The 16,689-nt window shown below is 43.4% G+C and overlaps 1 protein-coding gene across 1 annotated transcript in view; it reads right to left on the bottom strand.

The window, feature by feature from the left end:
• LOC115083394 (regulating synaptic membrane exocytosis protein 2-like) overlaps positions 1 to 16,689 on the bottom strand; it is a 329,531-nt gene that overhangs the window by 130,071 nt on the left and 182,771 nt on the right. The window lies entirely within an intron of this gene.

Below are 16,689 nucleotides of genomic sequence, written 5' to 3'. Positions count from 1 at the left end.
TGGGATGGAAGGGGGGTTAGATGGGTTGGGTGGGGGGGGGGGGGGAGATGCCGTTTGCATTTAAGTGATCTCCACTAGATGAGAGTTTAAGTGGGGGGGAAGGGAAGGGGGGAGGGGGGCTGGGGGATCTTGCTGTTACTACTTGGTTTGTATGCTGTGACAGGGGTACACATGTGAGCTGCCTATGTATTAACGAGTCCTGGGGCACAGAGCAAGATGTGACAGGGATCTTAGCTGGGAGGATCTCTGTTTCCTATTTCATTTTAATCCTTTTCCTTAAATATGGGCATGTTGCAGTAGATAACTAACCAACAGGTGCGATTGATCTCTTGGAATATATGTGGTATTAATTCCACAATTAAAAGAACGAAAATTCTCAACTTACTCAAAAAGAAATCGGCTGACCTGGTGTTCCTTCAGGAAACGCACCTAACTGATCTAGAGCACAGGAAACTGTGTCGTAACTGGGTGGGTTCGGTGCACTTTGCTTCCGCCACTACCAAGTCTGCTGGTGTTGCCATTTTGATAAATAAGTGCTTGTCCATTCTGTTAAACATGAAATTAAGGATCCCATGGGTAGATGCATCATACTAGTCATTGAAATCTTTCAAACCACGGTGGTGTTGTGTAATCTATATGCCCCCAATAATCCAAATCTGGCCTTTTTCCAGGCCATTCATGATCAATTGGTGCCTTATCTGGAACATAGTATCATAGTGGGAGGCAACTTCAACAGGACAGGAGAGATGCAACGGGACAGAGCCGAGGTCCTTGGGGTAAACACATCTCGCTTCTAGAACGCGAGTTGGGCTTAGTGGATGCATGGCGTACCTTGAACCACACGGTGAGAGATTTTACGCATCTTTCACGAGCTCATGCCACTTATTCTCGCCTGGACTATATTTTGCTTAGTACTAGTTTGTTCTCCAAGCTCACTGATGTGGGACTGGATGACATTATTCTCTCGGACCATGCACCTGTCTGGGTGGAGTTGACATGGTCGCTAGCACACCCAGCTTCACTGAAATGGCGCTACCCCTACTACTTGGCTGAGGACTTGGGTTTCCGCGAACATCTTCAGGCCAAGTGGAGGGAGTACACTCTGCACAATGAACAACATGTGGGGGATGCGGTGCTCTACTGGTATACATCTAAAGCGGTCAAGCGGGGGGAGATTATTTCTTATGTAGCACATCGAAAGAAAATGATAGATAAATGGATACTAACTTTAAGCTGTCAACTACAATGCACTAAGCAGATATTACTGCATGATAATTCTCCCACCCAGAGGGATACTTACCTATATATACAGAGCATTCTCAATTCCTTATTGCACCAGAGGACGAAGAAAAGTTTGTTGTATTATCATCATTAGCTTTTTCAAATAGGAAATAAATCTGGCAAGCTGCTGGCCAATTTAATTAGAGCACAGCAGGTGCCCCGTTATGTTGCTGCACTGAAATCCCCAGCGGGTCACCTGGTAACAGACACTCCCACAATCTTACAGATTTTCAGAGATTACTATGCCACCCTATATAGTGCAGGGCACTGGGACGCGGAGACTTGCTGCCAGTTTTGTGACAAGATTGAGTTACCTCAACTCACACGCGAACAGCAACAACAGTTGAATCAACCGATTTTGGAGGCGGAGACTAGGCACGTAATTTGGCAGTCTAAACGCTATAAAGCCCAGGCCCCGATGGTTTTACTGCCGAATTCTATAAGACTCTGACTGATGCTCTAATAGGCCCGCTCATAAAAACCTTTAATGCCCTGATCAACACCAGATCATACCCTGGTCAATGTAATGAAGCCCATATAACACTTATCCCCAAACCTGGGAAAAAGCCACAATCCCCGGCATCCTACCAGCCTATATCCTTGTTAAATGTTGATCAGAAATTATTAACTAATATTTTAGCTGACAGGCTAGCTCCGCTTTTGCCCTCCTTGATTTGACCAGATCAGGTAGGGTTTGTGCAGAAACACTACGCGCTCACGAACATACACAGAGTATTGGCTGCCATGGCCCTCTGCACACAGATTAAGGAGCCATACCTGGCCATAAGGTTTGATGTGGAAAAAGTCTTTGATAGGGTGGAGTGGCGTTATCTGTTTTATATCTTAGAGGCAATGAATATTACGGGCCACTTTCAAGAGGCACTCCAGCTCCTTTATCGAGACCCTACAGCGCTCATTGTCGCTAACCAATCTCACTCAGAGAACTTCCCCATCTGTTGGGGGACTAGACAGGGGTGCCCATTATCTCCCTTACTGTTTATATATTACAACGTGAGCCTCTCCTTTGGGCTTTACAGGATGCCCAGCAGATTAAGGGTGTCCGTTTCCAAACCTATACTTTCAAGTATGCAGCCTTTGCTGATGACATTTTGGTCTTTCTTACCCACCCACAACACTCTCTACCCGATTTGTTGTCCCTTTTTTGGGAGTTCGGATCCTTTTCTGGCTTTAAACTGAACCCACTATGCATCAAAAGACCTCGTTCCCTCTATCCTGAAATATGTCAATAACCCATTATTAAGGGAACTCCTTAATACATGGTCTAATGTGCGGTGGTTTTCGTCTAGGACAACCCTTTGTGTGGTTCTCCTGTTGCTCAGCCACCGTAATTTATTCTTCAATGATTTTATTTCAAATTACTTTTTGTATATTTTTGTAATTTTTTATATATTTTTCTTTGTTTTTCAGTGCTTCCGTATTTTCTCTCTCCCCACCAGCGTTTTGTCCGACCCACTTACTATTTGTCCTTCTTTTTTGATATTTTTCTGAAGGCTGAAAAGCTCATTATTCACTTAATACCACTCACGTGGGTCTGAATCCGCCCGCCCGACAATGGCCATGTTTCGGCAGCGTACTGCCTGCTTCAGGGGCCGCGGGGGCAAATTGTGGGGAGAGAGAAAATAAGGAAGCACTGAAAAACAAATAAAAATATATAAAAAATTACAAAAATATACAAAAAGTAATTTGAAATAAAATCATTGAAGAATAAATTACGGTGGCTGAGCAACAGGAGAACCACACAAAGGGTTGTCCTAGACGAAAGCCACCACACATTTGACCACGTATTAAGGAGTTCCCTTAATGGTGGGTTGTTGACGTATTTAAACTGAACCCAGCAAAGTCTGAAGCCCTGGCTTTTCCCAATGCACTGCGAGACAGATGGGAGGGTCAGTTTCCCCTGCTTTGGGCTCCAGCGAGGATAAAGTATTTAGGTATCAACTTGTCCACTGAGCTCTCTAAGATCTATGATTTGAATGTGCCTCCCCTAGTGGCTTTTACCCTGGAATGAGTCCAGTGATGGCACTCTCTCCCGCTATCTTTGGGTGGTCACATACATCTTTTTAAGATGATCTTCTTACCAAAGTGGCTCTATGTTTTCCCAAATATGGTGCTTCTACTGAAGTCCAAGGACGTTCAACAATTAGAGCAGGGGATGCAGCGGTTTTTCTGGAAGGGGAAAAAATCTAGAATAGCGCTTCGACAACTACAGGAGAAATGGGGCACAGGCGGTCTTAGCGTCCCTGACCTCCGTTTCTACAGCCTGGCAAGTAATTTAAGGGTGGTTCGGGAGTGGTTGGTGGGGGAAGGTTTTTGCCCCAATCTTTCGCCTGAATGTACTCTCCTTGGCTCCCTGGACTTGCGTTTTGCTTTGCAAATCACGGTGGACAAGTTGAACCTCCCTGAACCTTTGACTGGTCTGGTCTTTCTGATCCGTCATGCCTGGCTTCAGCTTGTGAAACTGTTGCAGCTACCCAGGGTGTGCGCCTATTTCCTACCTTTGCAGGGTAACCCAGCCCTTTCCCCGGGCTCTTCTTCCGCAGTTTTTAAACTTTGGGCAGTATGGGAGATTATTCAATTGGGACACATATTGGATGACACGGGGCAATTACTAACACCACAAAGGATGTCTGAACTATATGGCTTACAAAATTTATCTGTGTTTTCCTATCTGCAAATTTCACATTATGTCAAATCGATACCAAAGGCTAGTATCTTGCCCACTGTGTGCCATGCTGTGGCAAACTGTTTCTTATTGCAGCAGGCAAAAGTGCTTTCACTTTCGCACTACTATAAATAATTGAGGACAGCTGCCTATCAAAACCCATGTTCAGTCTTACCAGACTGTTGGAGCAAGGATGGAGTATTCCAGGTGACCGAAGTTCAATTGGGTGCCTGCTTCAGGCATATAGCGAAGGTCTCTCCCAACTCCTATTACCGAGAAATGCAATATAAATACCTATTCTTCTTATATTGTCAGCCTTTTCTTTTAATCTGGATGACCCAATGATCAGCCAGCAGTATGAGCTGGAGTGAAATTTGTAAGTTAGATGCTCACACGTTTTCCAGCTAGGTTTGGCACGTAGCCTAACAAATGCTGGGATTTGAAAATCCTGCCGGTCTGACCATCCCTGAGATAGCCAGATTACATTTTTAGCTGGCTAAAAACTTATCCGGCTATGTCAGGGGCAAACCAGGGGTATTCTGTGGCCGAGTGGTGTTATCCAGCTAACTGACTGACTTAGTGAATCTAAGGCTTTTTTCCCATTCTGTGTCTATGGAAAATACCTTGATGAATCAACCCTTATTTTTTTTTTCTCTTTTTCTTTCTCTCTCTCTCTCTCTCATATTCTCATTGTAGGAGGGCCCTGATAGCTAGGCTGGCTTTCCCCCCAGTGGTTGTACATAGGAAATTCAAGACCTTTGGTAAAAAGGTTATTGCAATTTGCACTGAGATAGCACTTCACATAAGTATTAGCACAAATTGTAATAAACTGCCTATTACCATTAAACACACCCCTTTTCCTATCACATGCAATATTTAGTGCATTTTGATAAATCCAGGCATTAGATGGGATATTCAATAGTGCAGCAACACTACTGAATATACCTGGCTATCTTAAAGTTAGCCAGATAAGTTTATCTGGCTAACTTTAGGACTGCTCTTTGGCTGTTCAAAATTTATCCAGCTATTTTAGTCGAATAAGGGTTGATTCATCAAGGTATTTTCCATAGACACAGAATGGGAGAAAAGCCTTAGTGAATCAGTCAGTTAGCTGGATAACACCACTCGGCCACAGAATTCCCCTGGTTTGCCCCTGACCTAGCCGGATAAGTTTTTAGCCAGCTAAAAATGTAATCTGGCTGTCTCAGGGATGGTCAGACCAGCAGGATTTTCAAATCCCTGCATTTGTTAGGCTAGGTGCCAAACCTAGCTGGAAAACATGTGAGCATCTAACTTAAAAATTGCACTCCAACTAATACTGCTGACTGGTCACTGGGTCATCCAGATTAAAAGAAAAGGCTGACAATATAAGAAGAATAGGTAGTAGAATGTCTTCTCTATCCTATTTAGCTTATTTAAGCATAATGAAATGTTTATGTGCATGTATTTGGTCCTGGCTGGCCATATGTTTCTCTGTCCCCCATGGATCCTGTGCTAACTTAATTATTGTGGTGGACAGAATACAAGATACCTTAGGATGGATTTAGCACAGAAAGATGCCTCAAAGTTGAGGAATGCTGAGATAAGTTGCTATCAAAGGAATGATCCTCCTTTATGTGTAGTACTGCTCATAAGAAAGTCAGGGTAAGACAAAGAATAGAAAAGGGTTTGAGATATTTTTCTTTTACGTTTCTTTTTTTTTTTTTTTTTTTTTTAATAATTTTTTGAAATGTTTTAAAAAAATGTTCATGAAATACACTTGAATTGAAAATGAGACAAAAAAAACATTTCCAACCAGGAATATACTGAAAGAGGAATACAACAGTAATAATTCTTACCATCATTATTATCAATTTTTTCAAAATCATATTTATCAACATCATCTCTTAACTAAGTCCTCTATGTGGGGATCCATATTACTACCTTAGGAAACAACAAATAGGAAAAACTGGCATTCACGGATCATATCTATTTTGCAATTCTAGGCTATTTATACTCCATCTGAGACAATTGGAAAAGAAACTAAGAACATAAGAAATTACCATGCTGGGTCAGACCAAGGGTCCATCAAGCCCAGCATCCTGTTTCCAACAGAGGCCAAACCAGGCCACAAGAACCTGGCTATTACCCAAACTGTATTAGTGACAAGCACAACTTTGTCAGACAAAAAAGCTGCTAATTGTGCCGGCAAATAGAAAAAATAAGACACATTCCGATATTTAAGAATATACTTACACGGGAATTTTAAAAGGAAAAAAGCTCCTACCTCTGGTATCCTAAGCCTTAATAATAAGAATTGCTTTTTTTTCTTTTGGGTTTGCCTCGCTAGATCTGGATAAATACAAACATTTAAAAACAGAAAAACAGAAGAAGGTGAGGGCCATCAAGAATATCAACTGAGGTATTTACAATTGATTTTCAGAGCACCACTTCAGCATATAAAACAGGATTTTATGTACATAAGTCACTCTGAAAATCAAGCCCTACATGTGCATACGAGCAGGTCAAAATGCGAAGCATTGCCGATCAGCATTTAAGAAGAAAACAACAAACCAGCTGGAAGGAAATAAGCAGCTCTTCTCTTCCCGCTGACCCAACCTTTGGGTCACTGGGTGGGTCTGGGTTCCAGGGGCAGTGATGGATGAAGCCTCAGAGGGGAGTTTGCTGAGAACCAGGGCTATGTAAAGTTAATCAATTACAAGGTTAATGGAGTTAATCAAGCAATTACTCTGTTCATAGTATCTATTACCATGGGCCCTTATTTGCATATTTTAGTTTAGTAGATCGGATGCTAAACCCTGTTTCAACACACATGTTACACGGCAATCAAATTAAATGTTTTAGCAGATAGGCCAATTAAAGTGAAAATGCTTTAACATGCCTCGGTTACTTTCTTTAAATAATAGATTATCTCCCCATCTCAATAAATTATACTGGTCTGATTTTTTGTCTAGTTATGTTGGAGTAGGATTTTAAAATATATATCGCTGTTGCTACAATTTATGAGCGAGATTCATTAATGCTTTTCTCTCATTTTGTGTCTATGGGAAAAACCTTTAGTGAATTAGGTACTATATTAGTGCCTAAATATCTCTAAATACTTACTGTTGCCTTTCAATCAGGAGGTAAGTGTTTGAATGCAAAGAAGAATGATTAATGTTTCTGTTAATTAAATGTTACTTCAAGTAACTGGTAAAGCAGTAGATTTCTGTGAAGTCAATTATTACAATCCAAATGTCAGTTATTAATAGCCTAGTACATACAAAAATTAATAATTTCTCCTGCACAATTTGTATTTAAAACAGAACAATGTTAATATCGAGATAATTGTAACAGTTTATAATTAAATTTTCTGTACATTTTCACAGCTTCAGTTTTCTTTCGGAACTTAAACAAAACTGAGCTTTGCTTGCCCCTTTGAAAGCATAAACTTTGGCCCTAAGTTGATAAAGTGACCCTTATTTTTAAGTTATTTCAGACTTTAAAATTCACTTTTGTCCATTCAATATTTATATCCTAAAATGTATAACCAAAATGTAAGTGCTAGAAATAATACCAATACTTTTAGAGAAACTTAAAGACAGTTTATTTCGTGGATCCTATCAGCAATTTATTAACAATACATCATAATTCTTTTTTTTTTAATAGCCAGACGTATCTTCCTCGATATTTGAACTTTTAATACAGTGAATCTGTGTCCCAACCCTGCTCACTGACATTTAAACAGGAAGTCCCAAAGCTTAGGCAGCAAAAGCTTCATTTTCCACTGCAAGGGGTTTTTCTCCAATCAGGCCCCACATTTCTTTTCCTATAGCACACCCATCACTGTAACAATCCTCTGTACGAGAACACAGATTGCAGCACCCTTTGGAACCCAGCACATTTATTTGTTGCTTTTATATACTGCCATTTCAAACTTGTGTACCCTGAGACTCAGACATAAGTGTCGCTATTTAATAGAAGCTGGGAGTCCTTCCCTGTCCCCAAAACTGTGAACCCATTGCCTCCACACTGTCCCTACCTCCTTCCATCCTGAAGAGTACAAATCAGATCTGAGAACCTAACCCAGCTCTCCTGAAAGCACATACACAGGGCCATTAGCCTATTAATTGATAATAATAAATGTTTCCACAATACGTGTACGGGCAAGCTTCCTCTGCCTCCTATCATGCACATTTACCACTGCTTACTTATAATAAAATAATGCAATGCACACCCGTTTTTGGAACCAAGAGATCTTTATGTGGGTCATTTGGCCGCAGCACAAGCTCTATTCCATACAATACTTAAGTCAGGATATTAAAACATTTATCAATATCAACCTCACAAAATGTGCATATATTTTAACTATAACAATTGCCTAAAGCAACATTTTGCAAACCATTTGAACTTCCTACTGTAGAAGAGGATGACCATGCTTTGCTTTCTCACCCAAATCTTTGCTCTCAGTCTTTTGTCCGTTCTTGGCCGTTGAAGCCATTGCTCTGTAGTAGCCAGCTGGCCAGTTGCCTTGGCCGGGGGCCCGTTCCGTAGAAGTCCGGGACCCCGACATGTCCCTCGCCATTGAAGCAAGTAGAGAAAGTGTCCAACTTGCTATGTGTCCCATCGCTATTTTTGGGTTAATTTTCTTTGCGGGCGTCTCCTGCTTAGCCCCTTTTTCTCCTTCTGGTAACTGCCACCAATATGCCTGTGCTGTGACAGTCTGACATTTCCTATTAGTGTGGTGGGCAGGTGGGGAAACTGCTGCCAAGGACGCCCGCCGAATGGAAAAGAGGGTGGTCTTGCAGATCTCAAGCTTTTAAGCTTTGGCAGGCGTCCAATGGCAGTCTATGCTCCCTCCCTTTCCATCCCACCTTTACCTTTCTTCCAGGGTCTCACCTTTCTTTACCCTCCCCCTCCTTAATCTCCCCTTCCCTGAATCCTTCTGCCTGCTCCACCCAAGCCCTACCTCCCTACCTGACTCACCTTCCCCTCCCCCTAGCTGGCTCTGTCGTCCGCTGCCTGACACATATTGTGCCTGCCCTCAGACAGTCGTCCATTTTCGCTCAGGGGACAGAATTCATCAATATCTAGACATATATGGGGAGATTTTAGCATTCTGGATTTGAGTCAAATGCCTACAGTTACTATATATTTTAGGCACTTAAGGGATATAAGCACTACAAACATATTGGAAACCTGATTGGATGAATCATCCTGTTCTGCCCACTATCTCCCTTCTTTTAAGTGGACACATGCTTGTCATGAGAGCAACTTTGGCCCTCTCTACTCAAAAAGAAATATATTAATATGTTTAATATGATAATATTAGGGTTCCTGGTCGCAGGAGACCGCAGCCAGGCCCCCTCACCTGGACGGGCAGGAAGCCCGTGCCGGTCTCCCCCGTCGCCGTTTCCTCCCGCCGGACATCGCAGCCGCGGCCTGCTCTCGCAACGTCTTCACACACCGCCAACGATCTGCTCTCTGCCTGGTCCCCTAGGTGCGCGCATGTGCCGCTTCGGCAAATTTAAAGGGCCAGCAGTAGGAAAACTCTTCTCGTCCCGAGAAGAAGACGTCAGATGCCCCGGGTATTTATACCCGGTCTTGCCACCACCACTTCACCTCAGCAACGGGACCAGCTCAGTATTGAGTGCGAGTTCTGCGTTCCTGATTTCTGCCTGATCCAGCGTTCCTGTCTTGTCCCTTGTTCCTGATCCAGTTCCAGCCTTGCTTCCAGTTCCTGATTCCTGATTCCTCATCCCTTCTGATTGATCTCCTGGTTCTGACACAGCTTGCCTCACTCTGCTTGACCTCCTTCTGCCTGACCTCTGCTTGACTTCCGCCAGCCCTGAGCTCCAGCCTGTTTCTCCGTTCACGCTTGTTCGCTGCCTGTCCTGACCTCTGGCCTGTTTCTGGTTCCATTTGTCTGCCTTGACTTCTGCCTGTTTGACATTGCCTCAGCCCTCTCCCCTGACTCCACACCTTGAGAGACCCCGCCTAAGTTCTGCCAACCCCAGTTCCCAAGGGCTCAACCTGCGGGGAACGAGGGCTGGTATAGGTGAAGCTCCAGTAGGGTCTTCTCTGCCCATACCACCTCACGACGACGAAGTTCTCTCCTGGTGGTAGCACCAAACTCATCTTGGCTCAAGGATCCACATTCTCAACAGATAATGAGGATAACTTTCAAACAACTGTGCATACCTCCATAAATGAGTGTATATGTGTTGCGACCATCGCTGCCCGACATCTCCACTCCACCCTCCTTACCTCTTTGGTGACTCCCTCCTGGGTTGATGGAAGTTTGGCTGCCGCGGCTACCTCTCAATTTAGGCGAGAATCCCAATTCTCTTACTAGACCCAAATTTAACCGTTTCGAATCAATCTCCACTAAAGAGATTGAATCCCTTCTAAAAAGTCAGAAACCATCTAGCCATCCGGCTGATAATATCCCATCGAGACTCCTGCTTCTCATCCCAAACGCGATCTCAGGACCTCTGACCAGCATCATAAACAGCCTTCTAACTCAAGGAAGCTACCCAGACAGTCTAAAAACTGCCTAACTCAAGCCCCTCCTCAAGAAACACAACTTAGACCCTAATGTACTAGCTAATTTCAGACCCATCTCTAACCTCCCATTCGTTGCCAAACTAACGGAGAAACTGGTAAACACCCAGCTTTCTGAATACCTAGAAGACCACAAGATCCTATACCCTTCGCAATACGTTTTCCGCAAATCACGCAACACGGAAACCCTCCTCATTTCACTTACAGACCATATTATTATGGGGTTAGACAAAGGACACTCCTTTTTATTAGTCCTGTTCGACATCTCGGCGGCATTTGACACCGTCAACCATACCATCCTGCTGGATCGCCTAGCAGATATCGGCATCTCCGGATCTGCCCACAACTGGTTCAAGTCCTTCCTCAGCAATAGGACTTTTAAAGTCAAAATCAACAATAAAGAGTCACCCCTAACAAAATCAACTCTTGGTGTACCACAAGGATCCTCCTTATCTCCAACCCTCTTTAACATATACCTCCTCCCCCTCTGCCAACTGTTAACAGATCTCAACCTAATTCATTATCTGTACGCAGACGACGTGCAGATTCTAATCCCCATAACAGAATCAATCTCAAAAGCGCTCACCCATTGGAATAACTGCCTTTTATCCATCACTAATCTACTCAACAGTTTAAACTTGGTACTCAACGCCTCTAAGACAGAGCTTCTCCACATCTCCTCAAATGAAAACAATATCTCCCCACCATCACCACACAATTCTCTCATTACCTGTAAGCAGGTTAGAGACCTTGGGGTAATTCTAGACAATCGACTAAACCTAAAGAAAATGGTCAATACAACCTCCAAAGACTGCTTCTACAGACTACAGGTTCTAAAACGACTTAAACTACTCTTATTCTTCCATGACTTCAGGACAGTCCTCCAAGCGCTTCTGTTCGCCAAAATAGACTACTGCAGTGCCCTTTTCCTAGGCCTCCCCAAATCCACTACCAAACCACTGCAGATGATACAAAATGCGGCAGCGAGATTGCTGACCAGTACCAGCCGCGGCGAACACATCTCACCCATCCTCAGGAACCTACATTGGTTACCAGTGAATTTCAGAATTCTATACAAATCAATCACCTTAATTCACAAAACCATCCATCATCAACTTCAACTCGACCTGGAAATCCCATTCAAACTCCACTCCTCTAACAGACCAACTAGAGATATTCACAAAGGCACTCTGAAATATCCCCCCACTAAAGCCTCACGCCTCTCTACGACCAAAGACAGAGCTTTTTCGATAGCAGGCCCATCTATCTGGAATAGCATCCCATCAAATCTCAGATTGGAGCTATGCCTTTTAACTTTCAGAAAAAGACTTAAAACCTGGCTCTTTCACCAAGCCTTCGCCGATCCACCAGACAATCACTAGTTGTCCTTCACTCTAATCCGGTCTGGCATTTATACTCACGAACAATGGACTCTGACACTTCCAGGTTAAAGCACCTTTTAAGCTTTTAGCCCGTACGCTCTATGGTAACACTTTATTTTTATTTCCTGCCTTATCTTCTTTCCAGCTTGTCGCAAGCTTCCAAGTTCTCTTTCCCTGTTGATTGTAACTTTGACCTATTCCTACCTATTGTTATCTTTCGTTTACTTGAATTGTTACTCCAGTTATACCCTTGTTAAATGTAAACCGATCCGATATGGTTATTTACTATGAAGGTCGGTATAAAAAAACGGTTAAATAAATAAATAAATAAAATCTTGCCGACCTCCTCCGGCGTTCCCGGACCGGCTAGATGCTGCCTTCCACCATGTTCTCCTGAGGTCTAAGGGCACGCACGCGGCACAGCCCCGACTCAAGTACCAGCAATGGCGCGAACCTCAGGGGTGTCCCCCTGAGATGACGTCATCATCTTTGGATATTTAAAGGTCTTTCATTTCGCTAACTAATAGAGTTAGCAAAGGGTTTCCTACCTAGGTGCCTCCAGGTATCACTGCGGATGGGATTCGCTCTCCGCATACCTTGCTACTCTGCCTCCTCGGACTTTACCAGGGGTACCTCGGGGGCCTCGCTCTCTCTTTTACTTTTCAGGTCGCAGTCTAGAACCGGTATTTGCTCCTCGAGGGCCCACGTTCCCGGACCTGCTACTGAATATAACTTCTGCCAGGAAGTCACCGCTGCCTACAACACCAGTGAGTTACCATCTCTCTCTCAGAGCTTTCCCTGGAACCAGGTACTCGCTTCTCGAGGGCCTACTTCATTCCAGCTCCTGGGCTATTCTAAGAGACTACAGTGTGAGTGTTACCATCAAGGTTCTGTTCCTTGTATTGAGAATGTCGGTATATAAAAATCCGAAATAAATAAATAATAAATATCTTAGTTTCTCTACAGCTCAGCCTTCCTGGGATCACTGTTCCACTGCCTGAGGGACTACAGCCCAGCCGGGCTATTCCAGCTCACTACTGCCACCTCTGGTGGTTCTCAAAAACTGTTTGAACTTGTGTGTGTCTGTCTCCCAACTCTGAGTCTGACCGGTGGTCCCTCTTGGGATCTTCCCCCGAGGGCGTGGTCAGTTGCCACCGGCCCAAGGATCCACCCACAGCCATCACAAATAATAATAATATGGGCATGCAAAAATCTACTGTATTTTATAATCTGCACATATATGATATACTCAGGTTACAAAATATGTGCAAATGTACCCTGCAACATACATGCATTAAAAATATGCACAAATACATATTGCACTTATCCAGATAAGTTTAACCTATATGGCTAGTAGCGGCACTTATAAGTTCTAATTTATCTGGCTAAGAAGCAGCAAAGCTGGTTGACTGACAAACTGGTTGAATAACAGGAGAAAGCATGGAATGCTAAATGGAACCTACTTTGAAGAGAGAACGGTGTTAAATGGAGTGCCATAGGGATTGATTTGGGACTGGCTCTGTTCAATATCATTGTGAGCGACATTACGGAAGGGATAGAAGATACAGTTTGTCTATTTGCAGATGATACTAAAATCTGGAACAGAATGGATATGTCTGAAAAAGTAGAGAAAATTAAAAGTGATATAAGAAAGCTTGAAGAGTGGCAGAAGAATTGGCAGCTGGGATTGAATGCCAAGAAGTTCAGAGTCATGCATCTGGGAGTGTGGTAATCCAAAAGAGCTATATATGATAGGGGAGTGAAAGTGTATTGTGTGTAGACTGGAAGAGGGGTTTTGGGATGAAAATGTCTGCAATCTGAAGGCATTGAAGCAATGTGACAAGGCAATAGCTAAAGCCAGAAGAATGCTGGGACGCACAAAGAGAGGAATAAACAGTAAGAAAAAGGAGATGATAATGCCAGTGCTGGTGGAAGGGTCCCAGCCGCCCTAGGCAGTGATCTTCACGTGATCTCTTTCTCTCATATCGCACATGACAAGCGACTCCAGCTCCTCAAAGAAATACATACCCAAACACAGAAAACGCCCTCCAGCTCCGTGCCTCACCCACACCGATTCTCATCTCATCCATCCTTTCAAAACTGCTGCCCTTGCCACCAACTCTGCCGCCCCGCTCATTTCCAGCGCCCTAGGCCACCACCTACACTGCCTAATGCTTCCACCAGTCCTGGATAATGCCCTTGTACAAGTCCTTTTAAGGGCTCACCTGAAGTACTGTTTTCAGTTCTGGAGACTATATCTCAAAAAGGATAGAGAAAGGATGGAGGTGGTCCAGTGAAGGGTGAACAAAGTTTTGTGGGATCTGTATCGGAAGACTTAATGAGGAGAGGCCGAAGGATATGAATATGTACACCCTAAAAGACAGGAGATGCAGGGGAGATATGATACAGACCTTCAGATCACTGAAAGGTTTTAATGATGCATGTTCCTCAAACCTTTTCCACTGGAAAGCAAACATTAGAACTAGGGGTCATGATATGAAACTTCAGGGGACATGATTCAGAGCCAATGTCAAGAAATATTTCTTCACGTAGAGGATGGTTGATGGCTTGAATGCACTTCTGAAAGAGGCGGTAAAGACAAAAACGGTGAACGAATTCAGAAAGGCACAGCATAAACAATCTATTTATCATTTTTATATACTGACATTTGATCTCAATTGAGATATCACACTGGTTTACATTCAGGTACTGTAGGTATTTCCCTATCCCCAGAGGGCTTACAATCTAAGTTTTGTACCTGAGGCAATGGAGGGTAAAGTGACTTGCCCAAGGTCACAAGGAGCAACAGCAGGACTCAAACCCACTAGGCTATTCCTCCTCTAAAGGCTAGAGTTGAAAATAAAGAAAAGGGAGCAATGGAGAGGTAACCAGCATAGAATGGCAGCTATTAACTCTAACAGAGCCATGGGGATTACCCTTAACCATTTAACTCACATGACTTTGATGCAACCGCAGCATCGCTCTCTGCTTCGACAGCGGGGGAAGGGGGATATTAGGAATGCTTCTACAGCCAAGTCCAAAAGCAAAGCATGTTCAAGCATCAGCATTGTATGAATTATCAAAATGGTTGCTCACTGTAAAAATGTTACTAGCAGTAATTTTATGTTCGAAAGTTGCTTGATTTTGATTGTTAATATTACTACTCTAACATAAGGCTTGTGTGTATTCTGCACAGTGCGGCACTTGCTGGGCAGACTGGATAGATTATTTGGTCTTTTTCTGCCATCATTATTATGTTACTACATAAAGCTACTACTTATCCGGATAAGTCTTACAATGCTACTGTGGTGATCCCCTGGTCAGTTGCTAGATGGTGCTAGATCCCTGCCCATTGAAGTACCATTCTTATGCAGCTCCTCCCCACTGAGGTTTTCTGTGATTGGTCATCTCTTAGTCCAGAGGTGCTCAAACCAATCCTAAGGGGTCGTCCCCCCCTCCCACAGCCAGTTGGGTTTTCAGGATATCCCTACTGAAAATGCATGAGAAATGTATGCATACACAGGAAATAGTGCATGCAAATAAATCTAATGCATATTCAGTAGGAATATCCTGAAAACCTGACTGGCTGGGGGGGGGGGGGCCATAAGACCAGTTTGGGCATTCCCGTCTTAGTTCATTTGAAGAGTAGGAGTAGTGTGGTCAGTTTGAGTTAACTTTTGAGGAGTGAGGAGCTAGTTTTGATTGCTCTCCTGACTTTGGGCCTACCATCCTATCTTTGACTTTTGTTATAGAAGAGATTCCCCACAGTGCAATCCCTGTCTCCCTTTGGAAAAGAGTCTTAAGATTTTTGGCTGTTTTAATGATTCTAATTGGTGTTAAGTCTTGTACCCTTTGGTAAAGGACAGACCCTTGGATCCAGAGGTCAGGGAGCTAAAGACCTGGGAACCAACTTTCTATCCCAGAGAAGGAGCAGCAATGATAGCATCACCCCAGAGTGAGAGTTTTTGCGTTTAAGTTTTTTCTCTACTTTTTGGTTGTGAGGAGATTTTTTTATCCACCCCTCCTCACAGGAAAGCTGGGCCATTCCTCATATCAGACTTTTCCTTCGGATAAGTTATCTTCATCAGAAGTTCAGGAAGAAGAAGCAAGATCTGGGGACACTCAAGAAGATTTCTACCCCAAGGAACCAGGGCACAGGCTGGGTAATGAACTGAACATTTGGACTCATGTACAATTTTTCTGGGATTTAGGAACTCTCCAACTAGTAGGATTTCCCTAGCCCACTGGGACCACTTATAAACTCAGTAGAGGAGTGATAAGCCCCTTCCTATAAGAACATAAGAACATAAGAAATTGCCATGCTGGGTCAGACCAAGGGTCCATCAAGCCCAGCATCCTGTTTCCAACAGAGGCCAAACCAGGCCACAAGAATCTGGCAATTACCCAAACACTAAGAAGATCCCATGCTACTGATGCAATTAATAGCAGTGGATATTCCCTAAGTAAACTTGATTAATAGCCGTTAATGGACTTCTCCTCCAAGAACTTATCCAAACCTTTTTTGAACCCAGCTACACTAACTGCACTAACCACATTCTCTGGCAACAGATTCCAGAGCTTTAATGGGCGTTGAGTGAAAAAGAAGTTTCTCCGATTAGTCTTAAATGTGCTACTTGCTAACTTCAATAAATGCCCCCTAGTCCTTCTATTATTCGAAAGTGTAAATAACCGATTCACATCTACTCGTTCAAGACCTCTCATGATCTTAAAGACCTCTATCATATCCCCCCTCAGCCGTCTCTTCTGCAAGCTGCACAGCCCTAACCTCTTCAGCCTTTC

This window comes from Rhinatrema bivittatum, chromosome 2, assembly GCF_901001135.1.
Source record: "Rhinatrema bivittatum chromosome 2, aRhiBiv1.1, whole genome shotgun sequence".
In the NCBI taxonomy this organism is placed as follows: domain Eukaryota; kingdom Metazoa; phylum Chordata; class Amphibia; order Gymnophiona; family Rhinatrematidae; genus Rhinatrema; species Rhinatrema bivittatum.
This window is presented reverse-complemented; position numbering and strand designations above follow the sequence as displayed.